The sequence below is a fragment of the Erinaceus europaeus genome, chromosome 20 (genome assembly GCF_950295315.1).
Source record: "Erinaceus europaeus chromosome 20, mEriEur2.1, whole genome shotgun sequence".
Lineage (NCBI taxonomy): Eukaryota > Metazoa > Chordata > Mammalia > Eulipotyphla > Erinaceidae > Erinaceus > Erinaceus europaeus.
Window position 1 is genome coordinate 8,582,851 of NC_080181.1, and position 13,798 is coordinate 8,596,648.

Consider the following 13,798-nt stretch of genomic DNA (forward strand, 5'->3'; position numbering starts at 1 on the left):
TTGGAACAACAGAGAAACTCTCACGTGACATCCTGATGCAAGAGTTTTAAAATATATATATTTACATATATGTGCATATATTTTTAAACAACTCCAGAGATTCTGAAAATATAAGGTAGTATGTTCTAATTAATTCTCTTCATTCTCTTGGCTGAACAATTTGGAGGTGGGGAGGAAAGCAGCTGAGTCCACAGATACACATACAGTGCTTAGAAATTAAAAGTCATAGAGAAACACAGACTTGATAAACATACAGACATTGGCATTTCATGGGACATAAATGACATACTTGTATTGGGAACAGAGACCGATAACATAGATAGTTCTGCTACTTTTCAGGCTCTTCCTGGGACAGTGGCAATGATAAGGGACCAGAGTTAAGTGACAAGGGATGTCATATTCTAGTTATTGGTGATCTGTGCTATGATAGACATTGGAAACTGACTCTCAGGGGCTAGTGTGATAGTTCACCTCGGAGGTTGACGCCTTTCTCGTATGTGTGACCCAAGTTCAAGCCCGCAGTACAACTTACGGGGGTACTATGGCACCAGGAGAGGCTTCAGTGCTGGGGTGTCTCCCTCTGTCTTTCAATCCGAAAAAGTGCGTTTGGAGCAGTGAAATTACATGCCTCCAAGTCCCCAGGCACATGCAAACGTATGTGTGAGCGAGCAGACATACAAACATACACACGGGAGAAAACCAGGTTCCCCTGTGGAGCACATTTATAGGTTTTCCACAAGCAGAACATTTTTTACAAATCATTTTAAAACAGAAGTCAGAAATTATCATAGGAGAGCTATTGTTAGATTCTAAGAAGCAGTAGCTATAAGGCAGAAAAGCAAATGATCTTCAAACCAAGCTGAGTGAGGACTGGGTGGTAGAGCACCCAGTTGAACACAAGTTTCACCATTATCAAGGACCCAAGTCCCTGGTCCCCACCTATTGAGGGGGGAGCTTAAGAGCTGTGAAGCGTAGAAGTACACTAGAGTTTGCAGTGAGTACCCCCCTAACACTTCCTCTCCACTATTCCAACCTTTGGGTCCATGATTGCTCAACAATTTCTTAGGCTTCGTATGTTAACTCTCTTTTCAGTCACCAGGTTCCAGATGTCATCAGGATGCCGGCCAGGCTTCCCTAGACTGAAGACCCCACCAATGTGTCCTGGAGCTCCACTTCCCCAGAGACCCACCCTACTAGGGAAAGAGAGAGGCAGACTGGGAGTATGGACCGACCAGTCAACGCCCATGTTCAGTGGGGAAGCAATTACAGAAGCCAGACCTTCTACCTTCTGCAACCCACAATGACCCTGAGTCCATGCTCCCAGAGGGATAGGGAATGGGAAAGTTATCAGGGGAGGGGGTGGGATATGGAGATTGGGTGATGGGAATTGTGTGGAATTGTACCCCTCCTACCCTATGGTTTTGTTAATTAATCCTTTCTTAAATAAAAAATAAAAAAAAACAAGTTATCTGCATTTCAAATCTTTAAGAAGCAGAAATAAAATCTTACAATTGCTGCATCCTTATTTCACATGGGGCATTAATAACCAGGTATAAAATAAACAAAGCTCACAAACTGCTTTGCACCGATGCCCCCACTATGATCAGCAATAACTGATAGCAAATACAACTGAGAGGTCAGAAATTACAAAAGGGGGGAGTCAGGCGGTAGTGCAGCGGGTTAAGCGCATGTGGCGTAAAGCGCCTGTGAAGCGACTCCCCTGCAGGTGGGGATCCTGGGGCTCGAGAACTGGGATCCTTATGCCGGTCCTTGCACTTCGTGCCACCTGCACTTAACCCACTGTGCTGCTGTGCTACCGCCCGACCCCTCTTTTTTTTTTTTTTTTTTAATTGCCATCAGGGTTATAGCTGGAGCTCAGTGCTGGCGCTACAAATCTGTGGCTCTTGGAGGCCACTATTTCATTATTATTATTATTATTATTATTTGACAGGACTGAGAAAAGTGAGAAGCTAAGGATCCCAGTTTGAGCCCCCGGCCCCACCTGCAGGGGAGCTGCTTCACAGGTGGTGAAGCAAGTCTGCAGGTGTCTATCTTTCTCTCCCCCTGTCTTCCTCTCCCTCTCCTCTCTCCATTTCTCTCTGTCTTATCCAACAACAATAACAGTAATAACCACAACAATAAAAAAAAAACAAGGGTAGCAAAAGGAAAAATGAATAATTTTTTAAAAAGTTAAAAAAATTTAAAACAGAAAGAAAATTGAGAAGGGAGATAAGGAGAACAGTAAGTAGCTGCAGACCTGCTTCACGGCTTGTGAAGTGTTCTCCTTACAGGTTGGGAGCAGGGGCTCGAACTCAGATCCTTGGGCATGGTAGAAATGCATCAAAATCAAAGGAAGCAAGCTTCCATCCAATTCACATTGTCTGAATGGCAAAGTGCTTTAGCAGCTAAGTAGTTGGCTTATAATATGAATATACTTGGGATGCAATTTCCTTTTTATCATTCGTGGTAGGGTCGCGAATTGAAATCATAGTAGGAACGCAAGGCTGCCAGGGCAGTAGCTAGGATGAGAAAACCAGAGCCAGCTGCCAGAACTCATACGCAGCCAAGAAAACATGTGAAGCTCAAGATGAGGTTCTCATGTCCACACTCCACACGTTCAGACCAACAGAGAGAATGATTCTCCTTCCTACCTCCCTCTTCTATAATGTTTTGGTCTTGGATGAAAGATGCCATAGTCACATTTACACTGCTGGACTGTGGTCATGTTTGCATACAGGATGATCTTGACATTCCGTCAGTGGGCAGATAGAAGGGAATCTGAGTCCATCGGGGACCTCATTATGGCTCCGCGACTGATCAGTGGGTGATGTTGGATTAAGTCACAACCTCTTAGATTCTATTATCGAAAGAAAAGGCCATACACAACCTGTCTACCTAGCTATAATAAATCTGTCTTTCTCTTGCTTCTCATTCTAGAAGTCAAGCTTCCAGAAAAATGGGATGGAGATGATCCTGACTTCCCAATCCACAGCTGACCTCCACGGAAATGCTCCAGAGCTACTGCTGTCAAGTCCAGCCTTGCTTTGCACCTCCTCACGGGTCCTCAGATACTCTGGCTGAATCTCCTCCACTCTCAGCCACTCTGAAATCTCTGTCCTCTTCATCTGGTGAAGCTGCCTGTACTAGATTGCCTGTTTTGGGAACAATACTCCTATTTTGCTGCTCGTATAAACCCAAGCCATCCTTTAAGGCTTTGTTTCCACATTTTCATAGGGCTCCTGCTCTTCCTCCTCTTTCATTCTACCCCACAGTTAGTTTTCTTCCCAATGACATGTATACCTCCATCCTAGCATATGCTAGAACATTTTTTTCTTTGCCAACAAGGCTATCATTGGGGGCTCAAAGTCTACATCATCCTTCCACTCGCAGTGGACCGTTTTTGTTTGTTTTGTTAAGACAGGAGAGAAACAGAGAGAGGGAGCAAGAGAAGAGATACACAACAGCCTACTCTATTGTTCATGAAGTTTTCCCCTACAGGTGCTCACTCCCACGTGGTGGCCAGGGACTTAAACTCAGGTACTTGCACATGGTAAAATATACAATCTACTGGGTTAGCTACACCTGGCCCCCAAAATTAATATTGGCAAAGATGCCAGAGGAGTAGCAGAATTGGCATTAAGACCAATCCTTCTGGGGTGGGGGTAGATAGCATAATGATTATATAAAGAGACTCTCATGCCTAAGGCTCCAAAGTCCCAAGTTCAATTCCCTGAACCGCCACAAACCAGAGCTGAGTAGTGCTCAGGTAAAAAAAAAAAAATCCTTCTACATCTTCAAAATGCAGAGTGAAAATTTTACCACTGCCAAGTCTTATTTCATAAAGACATTCAGTAACTGGATATAACAAAGAAAGCTCATAAATATACACTTCATTTGCATTAAAAAAATAATCTGTCGTACTTACTCAAATGCCCCATGTTGTAGTAGTCTAAGCTTTTCTAAGGAGAGAGGCTAAGTCTTACCTACCATGAGACTAAAGCAGCAATCACAGTAATCTCTACATCTGCCTCCCACCACTTGCTTCAAATTCTCCACCACCCACCTGGCTTTCCAAGCCCTTATCTCCAACTCAGGTCTTCCCTCTCTACTTGCTCTGCTTGCATCAACCACAAACTGAATTGTCTTCCCAAGCTTAATGGTGACCCAGGGTGATTACTGTTAATTCCTTTCCATAGCCCCATGCTCAGAAAGGGCAGTGTGTCAATTGGCCCCAGGTTCACAGCTGGGAAGTCTATGATGAGCACCCTGAGTGACCACCTGTTAGGTGTGGGGAACAAAAAAGAAAGAGGGAGACACTGGGCAAACTGAACTTCAATTATCTCTTGTTCTAACAGCAGTATTTTAGAAAACAGCTATGTATTGAGACAGCAGGTACTCTGATGAGCATCACTGCACAGCTGACAGGATAGAAAAGCATTGAGTGAACTGTAATAACTATAGGGAAAGAACGCAAGGTATAGAGTAAGAGAAAAGGAACAAATTATCGACATTCTACACTCCTGTGCTGTCTTTCATGAAGCAGTTGGAGGCCGGGGATGTCTGGTGTCAGAGCCCTGTCATCTACTACTCAGCTCTGCTAGATTAGTGCCAAAATGAACATGAAGGCAAGCAGCTAATTAAAATGCCAAACTATTTATTGTCTATTCTTAGCTTTGAACGACAATGAAGACTCTTAACACATTGTGTGTTTTGTCTAATGTGAAAGTCAAAAGAACAAAGATCTGAATGGCTAACCAGGGTATGTAACAGAGTACGTCACAGAACACTCACTGCATGCTCCCAGTCATCTCAAGGCTGCTCAACAGCCTTCCACCAAATATACTGAAATGAACAGTGCAAGTTAACAATCTTCCATTGTCAGAAAAATAAACGTGATATTCTCTAGACTTAGTAACTTTAATAGTAATGGAGGATTAAGCATATGCCAATTTTATCGAAAATTCAATCATAATTTATATATAAATATATATATATATAACTATAATTCCGTGTAACATTCACTTCAATGATAATCCTTCTTCTGGATTAGTTTTTTTTTTTTAATTTTTTTTTAAATTTATTTTCCCTTTTTGTTGCCCTTATTGTTTAACATTGTTGTGGTTATTGATGTCATCATTGTTGTTGGCTAGGACAGAGAGAAATGGAGAGAGGAGGGGAAGACAGAGAGGGGGAGAGAAAGATAGACACCTGCAGACCTGCTTCACCGCCTGTGAAGCGACTCCCTTGCAGGTGGGGAGCCGGGGGCTCAAACCGGGATCCTTATGCCGGTCCTTGCGTTTTGCGCCACATGCGCTTAACCCGCTGCGCTACTGCCCGACTCCCTTGGATTAGTTTTGAAGAACGCTGGGAAATGCTGAACTACTCCCAGCACCCAGCATGATGGGGAAGGGTGGATGTGACTATTTTTACATCTGATTCAGAATGACCTACCAGACACTAGGTTGAACCTGTAAATAAGACTGGCTTTTCCATCTTCTAGGATTGATAACTGTGTTTGTTCCTTCCACCTGGGCCCCCAAATCCAATTGCACGCTGTAGATCAAGCACATGGTCTCTGGAGTGGGAAAAAGAAGAACCTTGGAATCAACCCTGCAGGTTACCACCCAGACAGACCACTGGTGGGTGAGCTGCTCAGCTGTCAGAGACACCGTCTCTGACACTTTGATGGGCTGGTGACCCCTGGAATTGAGCAGTGGGTTCATGTTAGTGTGCCTAGACCATTCTACTCTTTTTAAGCCTCAGTTCCTTCATCTAAAGAGGGGCACCAAACAGGCATTCAGAGAATGTACATCTGATTGGGTTATCATGAAATTATGCACAAAAAATACTTAACACTAGACAGGACATAAGAAGCACTCATTAAGCATTAACAATTAGGATGATGATTCTACTTCAACAAGGCTGACTCAAATCTAATTTCCTAAGATAATTGCAGTTTTTTGCACTTCTGCAATGACTTGAGTATGTATGTATGTATGTATATATGTATGTATTTACTTTTTGCCTCCAGAGTTACCAGTGGGGCTTGGTGAATGCACTATGAATCTATTGCTCCTGGAGGCCAAGGCCATTTTTTAAATTTTGTTGCCATTGTGGTTATTGCTGTTGTTGTTATTGGATAGGACAGACAGAAATCGAGAGAGATGGAGAGAGAGTGAGGGGGAGAGAAAAATAGACACCTGCGAAGCGACCCCCCTGCAGGTGGGGAGCTGGGGGCTCGAACTGGAATCCTCATGATGGGACTTGTGCTTTGCTCCATATGTGTTTAACCCACTGCACTACTGCCCGGCCCTCAACCTGAGTATCTATGTACCTTATAGAAAAGCATTTGAACTAGTTGAGCTGGTACATGTTCTTGTCATGTAGACTTGTTCACAGATTTCAGCAGCAATGTGAGCTAGGAAGTCATAGGCTTTCTTACTCCAGTGTGGTAAATCATTTTAGAGATAAGGCAAGAGGGCCGGGTAGTGGTGTACCTGACTGAGCACACACGTGCAAGAATGCAGGTTTTTGACTATTTCTTTGACATAGTGCATATGAGTTCCTGTGTTCATTTGATCTGGATTGACAGAAAACTACAAAATTTAGAAGTTGAGGGAGTCGGGCTGTAGTACAGCGGGCTAAGCGCAGGTGGCGCAAAGCACAAAGACCAGCATAAGGATCCCGGTTCAAACCCCGGCTCCCCACCTGCAGGGGAGTCCCTTCACAGGCGGTGAAGCAGGTCTGCAGGTGTCTGTCTTTCTCTCCTCCTCCTCTGTCTTCCCCTCCTCTCTCCATTTCTCTGTCCTATCCAACAACGACAACAACAATAGTAAATACAACAATAAAACAACAAGGGCAACAAAAGGGAAAAATAAATAAAAATAAATAAAAATTTAGAAGTTGAATGCTTTTCTAAGAATGAAGAGAGGTGGGAGCCAAGACTTAGCATGAGACAAATGAAGTGATGATTAAACTGAAAGCCTCACTGATACATTTCTTTGCTGAGATTTCATAACAGCAGTCAAGTTGTGTTCTTAGAAAAACTTAACTTCAGCCACTTGGGGAAACAGATTTGCCACCCCTTCCCCAGGAAGAATCATTGGAATGAAAATAAAAAATAGTACTCACAGCTCTATGACAGGTAGATTTTAAGGAATCTGGCATTTTATGATTATTTATTCATTTTATTTTATTTGCCTCCAGGGTTATCGCTGGGGCTCAGTGCCTGCACTATGAATCCACTGCTCCTGGAGGCTATTTTTTCCCTTTTGTCACTCTTGTTGTTTTCGTTATTATTACTGTTGTTGATCTTGTTGTTGTTGGACAGAAAGAAATCGAGAGAGGAAGGAAAGACAGAGAGGTGGAAAGATAGACACCTGCAGACCTGCTTCACTACCTGTGAAGGGACCCCCCCTGCTGGTTGGGAGCCAGGGCTAGAACCAGGATCCTTGCACCGGTCGTGCCATGTGCCCTTAACCCACTGTGCTACAGCCCTGTTGTGGCCCCTGATGATAATTGCTTATTTTGTCTTTTACCCATTTCACCCTAATAAAACCTTGTATTGTTTAAACCTGTTCCCAGCACCCCACTGTGAAGCCCTAAAGCTAAGCCCCTTTCTAGTTAAAAGTTTCAACATTGTAGAGGATTTTCATGTCTGAGGCTCTACGGTCCCAGGTTCAAACCCTAGCACCACTATAAGCTGAGTGGTGCTCTGGTATTAAAATAACAATAACAATAACAATAATAATAATATCCCCAGTTTCAAGATGAATTGGGAACACACGACAGAACCTTTTTTTTTTTACAAAACCTTAGAAATGACAAAATGATAAACGTGTACATTTATATACACACATTCTATATATCACATAGGTGTTTCAGATATGTTTTGAGGGAACTTGAGTCTTATACAACTTATCCTTCTCTCCATATGCCTCTGATTTTTTTTTCTTCTGGCATGTCTAAACTGTAATTCCACATCAATTTTCTTCTCATACCTTTTACCTACAACTCTTTTAAGTTCTTGGAAGAAAATTCAAAGCCTGTCTAGAAGTGCTGAAGCATCCAGTCCAGAGTGATGCAGAAGCATCCAGTCCAGAGTGATGCAGCCGCTCAGATGCAATGGCAGGGTCTGCCAGGCTGTTGCTAGCGTATCTGTTTCAGTCATCTTCATACTCACCATCACGGTTTTCCAGATCTTGCTTATAACTAGAGGGGAGAGCCTTGGGAAACCATTGCAGTCTGTGAGATGTAAGCAGTGATCCTGGCAGGGCAGGGGTGACTCTAGAATACTTCTGCTTTCTCGATGAAATAACAGATGTGACTTATATCACAAGCTAGTAGGTCTATTTTAGGTATATTCCAAGGGGCCCATGACTTTACTAATTTTTCCTAAGCACAACATGCAGGTGGGCCAAAGGTGTTGTCTAGTGAAATGGTGTCAGAGGTTTTTCCTCCCCACTACCTGTTAGGCACCTACTAATTCTCCTTTCGATTGTAGCCCTAAACCAAAACTTTTCAGAAGTCACTGCATAATGATTAGTGTCCTTTTTAAGTTCAGTATGTCTCAGGGTAATATATCTGTCCCATTAGCCCAGTAGTTTACAACATGGGCAGTAACACCCCCTAGGGGAGATTCTGGGAATCTGTGGGCATTTGTGCCCAAGAATTAACCCACTGAGGAAACAGGATCATTTGCTCTGCTTTATGTTACAGGTAGGGTTGTATGTCAATTCCTAAATCCAAGTGCTCTGGACTTTACAAATCTATGGGTTATATTATTTATGGACTTCATCTAATTAGTAAAAGGGCATTGCATTGTCGCAAAAATAAGGACTGAGTCTGGTTAAGTGCTAAAAATGGGACTCAAACTACTTCACATTGTTCAACAACTCTAACTTTCATTTTGATTTGTAATATGTACTTCCAAACTCTTATTTTGAAAATTTTCACACAATCAAAAGTTGCAACAATACACTGAATATTTTTTGTTGCTCTTCTAAATTCTCCTGGTTTTTAATGTTTTGCCTCATTTGTTTTATTTTTCTCTATGCATTGTTTTGTTTTTAAATTGCTATCAGGGTTACCACTAGAGTTCAGTGCCACTCCTGGCCATTTTTTCCCTTTCTTGTATTAGCTAGACAAAGAGAAATTGAGAGGGAAGGGGAGGCAGAGGAGAAAGAGAACTGTACCACTGCTTCACTGCTCCAGAAGACTCCTCCCCTGCCCCATACAGGGAAGGACTCGGGCTTGAATGTGGGTCTGCATGGCCACCTCCCCTCTATCTGCATAGGTCTCCCTTCAGTCACGCCAGTGCGACTTGCAGACTTTGACACTTTATCTCTAAATACTTCAATATGCATCTCATATGAACAAAATAATTCTCTTGCATAACAATACAATAACCACACTCTGGGATTTAATGATGGTTTAGAAAAAAAAAAAACTAGTATCTAAGTTACAATACCTATTCAAACTGCCAACTGTTCCAGTGTCATTTGTAGTTTTTTAAATTTTATTTTATAGGGAGTCAGGTGGTAGTGCAGCAGGTTAAGAGCACGTGATGCAAAGCGCAAGGACCGGCGTAAAGATCCTGGTTTGAGTCCCCGGCTTCCCACCTGCAGGGGAGTAGCTTTACAAGCAGTGAAGCAGGTCTGCAGGTGTCTATCTTTCTCTCCCCCTCTGTCTTCCCCTCCTCTCTCCATTTCTCTCTGTCCTATCCAACAATGAAGACAGACAACAATAATAACTACAACAATAAAACAACAAGGGCAACAAAAAGGGAATAAATAAATAATATTAATTTTTTTATTTTGTAGAAGTAACATTGCATTATATAGTTTTTTCTTCATTCTCTTTGATATCCAGATCATTTCTGATATTCAGAAATTTATGAGGAAACAGACACTCCATTTGGTTGTCATGTTTCCTTGGTGTCCTCTAATCTAACTAGTTCATCAAGGCTCTCTGTACCTAGTTTATCGCTAGCATTGTTCATGAGTGCCATGCACTTATTTGCTTTATGGGATGGGCTACTTTGGTTGCTTCCTGACAAGTAGATTTATATCAACATATTTCTGTCACACTCCCTATGTAATATGAGCTTCTCAATGCATCAGATTGGAAATAAGAGAAGCCAATTTACCCCACTGTGTTGGAAACAAGTTTGATTATACAGTTAAAGAACTAAGTATCTAGCATATTTTCCCATTCAAAAGGTGCTCGTCTGGATATGCATATAAGGCAAACTGTTAAAAATTTATAGTCCCTGCTTTTCAGCAGACTTTTCTTGACCCATACCCACTGATAGTGCATCTTCTGATCTCAACCTCATCAATGCAACCAGTACCATCTCCACATGTTTCACTTCAGACTGTGTCCACAGACGACAGGCCTGCAATGTCAACCCTTCGGTTCCAGTACTCCGGTGAGACTCATCCTAACTCACAGGACCCCTTAACTCCATTTCAGATGGTGGTGCACTTCCTAACACAGCACCTAGGTATGGACCAGGGCCATGAGATAGGACACATGTGCACAGGTATCCATAAGTTAGGGGGAAATATACCTTAAAGAAAAAGTGCACAAGTTTGCAGTAACCCAGTTAGTGTAGTAAGCAAGTAGAAAAGCCTAAAAAAAGACAGCATAAAGTACTAAATAGAACAATTTCTATTTAGACCTAAATATCCTCCTCACCTACTTCCTATTTCACTTCCCTCAGTCACTCCAAAGCTAACCTTGTCAGACAGGGTAAGGACTACAGAAGCTGGATAAGGGCAAGAGACCAGCATAGTTTTACGATGGCTCTTTCATTACTACCAGGCCAACCCATCACCCAGGGCCCTAGTCAGGGAGTTCTGGGATTCCCACAGACATGATGGGCCTACACCTCTAACAGATCCCTCTCTCCATTGTCACTGGTCATCTCCATCAGGTACAACATAATGGACCCCTTCGTGGGCCCCTATAAGGCCTTGCCCTCAATGTGGATCAACAATTATAGGGACTACCCCATTCTCTGAAGGGAGGTTGGGCCAAAATACTCCAGCATTCAAGGAAGATGTTCCAGCAGTGAGTGAGGCTAGCATGTTCCTAGCTATGACCACAGAATGCAAGCTCAGACATACAGGGATGCAGAGGTTACATAAGCTCCTGCACTGAATATAGGCCCCAGATCAAATTGATGGGGTATACAGTTAAAAGTATTTATAAACTTTTCTCATATTTGGGGGCTACTCTTTTCCTTCATCCAGCTTTTTTTTTTTTTTTTTTTTGCCTCCAGGGTTATTGCTGGGGCTTGGTGCCTGCACCACAAATCCACTGCTCCTGGAGGCCATTTTTCTCACTTTGTTGCTACTACTGTTGTTGTCATTATTATTATTGTTGTCATTGCTGCTGTTATTGTTGGATAGGACAGAGAGAAATCGAAAGAGGAGGGAAGACTGAGATGGGGAGAGAAAGACAGACACACCTGCAGACCTGTCTCACCACCTGTGAAGCGACTCCCCTGCAGGTGGGGAGCCGGGGGCTCGAACTGGGATCCTTAACACCAGTCCTTGTGCTTCGTGCCATGTGTGCTTAACCCACTGCAATACTGCCCAGCTCCACTCCACCCATGACCCACTTTCTAGTCCTATTTCCAACTCTGACACCATCTCACTAGACAACATCGTTGGTCTACCTACATGTTAGCTGACATGCTCAGGCAAAAATTAGTAAAGTCATGGGCCCCTTGGAATATACCTAAGATAGACCTACTAGCTTTTTCCAAAATGGAGACCCCAAATCTCATCTGCTATACTTCTGCCTTTAGGTTCCTGATTATCGAACAATTTGTTCTTCTTTATATCTTAATGCTTTTTCAGACACCAAGTTGCAGATAATACCATGACACCAACCTGACTTTCCTGGGCAGACGAACTCTCCAATGTGTCCTGGAACCCCACCTCTCAGGAGCTCTGTCCCACTAGGAAAAGATAGAAAAAGGCTGGGAGAATGGATTGACCTGCCAATGCCCATGTTCAGCAGAGAAGCAATGACAGAAACCAGACCTTCCATCTTCTGCACCCCATAAAGATCCTGGGTCCATACTCCCAGAGAGATAAAGAATAGGAAAGCTTTTAAGGGAGGGAATGGGATAGGAGTTCTGGTGGTAGGATAAGAAGGGTTTCTACCACCTCTTATCCTATGTTCTTGTCAATATTTATTTTATGAATAAATTTTTAAAAAATATAGCCCCTAGTTATACTCTTCTAGAGAATTCAAATGCTCAGCACAAAATGCACGCACCCCCATACTTCACTACTTTTACTTGTTGAAGTAAAACTTGAAGTTTCCAGACGCTTAGCTCTTCAAATTATTATGTTACCTTAACAACATTCCATATGCTTGTGAGCAATTATCACACATTCAGAATATGGAATATTTGTTCAAAAAGTAAAGATGTAAGTAGATAGTGGAAGGTAAAAGTGAAATTTGCACTTTTTATTTCTTCTTGCTACCAGGGTTGTCACTGGAGATTGGTATCTATAATACTTTACTCTTCTGGGCAACCAATTCTTCCTTCTTTTCTTTGGGGGGGGTGGTAAACAGGGTGAGATAAAGATAGATAGACAGACAGATAGATGGAGGTAAGACATATATACCACTGCTCCACTGTTCATGAAATTTCCCCATTGCAGGTGGGGACCAGGGTCTTAAACCCAGGTCCTTTTGCATGGTAACGTGGGTGCTCTGCCAGGTACACTATAGTTGGGCTCCCCTAGATTGCTTTTTTTCATTTGGGCATGGTTATTCATACATTCATGGCTATGCTCTGTATTACTATACATCTGACTCATTTAGTGCCAAGGGATACAAGTACCACACAAGTTAAGAAGGTAGGAGAGCAAGCGATTAAAGCCATGCCTGCATAAGAATGTGACTTATGGGGGCAGGTCTTTGTGTTCAGAGTTCCTAAGATTAAATTATAGAGAAACTCTTGAAGTGTTAAAACTCCCCATTTTTCATTTTTATCTTGTTCCCCCCCCCCCCTTATTGCCACCATGCTTATCATTAGAGCTTGGGGCTAGCACCATCACACAGCTCCTGATGTCTTTTTTTTTTTTTACTGCCAGGCTTATTGTTGGGGCTCTACAAATCCACTGCTCCTAAAGGCTATTTTATTCTCCTTTTGTTGCCCTTGTTGTTATTGTCTTTCTTGTTGTTGGATAGGACAGAGAGAAATGGAAAGAAGAGGGGAAGACAGAGAGGGGGAGAGAAAGATAGACACCTACAGACCTGCTTCACAACTCATGAAGCGTCCTCCCTGCAGGTGGGGAGCAGGGGCTCAAATCCAGATCCTTGCACATGGTGATACGTGCGCTTAACAGAGTGCACCACACCCTGGCCCCTTATTTTTATCTTTTAATAGACTATAATATGCTACTGTCGACATCAAAATTCTTTGATCACTGATTTGGCCCATTTGGTTCTTAAATATTTTAAGGTTTTTATTATTTTTATTTTTTTTAAAGAAGCCTAGTCCCTACTTATTAGAAAATTAAGGTCTTTTAAGTATTATGAACACCTTGTATAAACTCTCAAAAATCATGCCAACTAATAATTATACAGCTTAGTAATGCCTTGTTGTTAATTCCTTTGAGTTATAGTCAAACAAACAAACAAAAAAAAACCAAGTGAGGGAGTCGGGTGGTGGCACAGTGGGTTAAGCGCACGTGGCGCAAAGCGCAGGGGCCGGTGTAAGGATCCCGGTTCGAGCCCCCGCTCCCCACCTGCAGGGAAGTCACTTCACAGG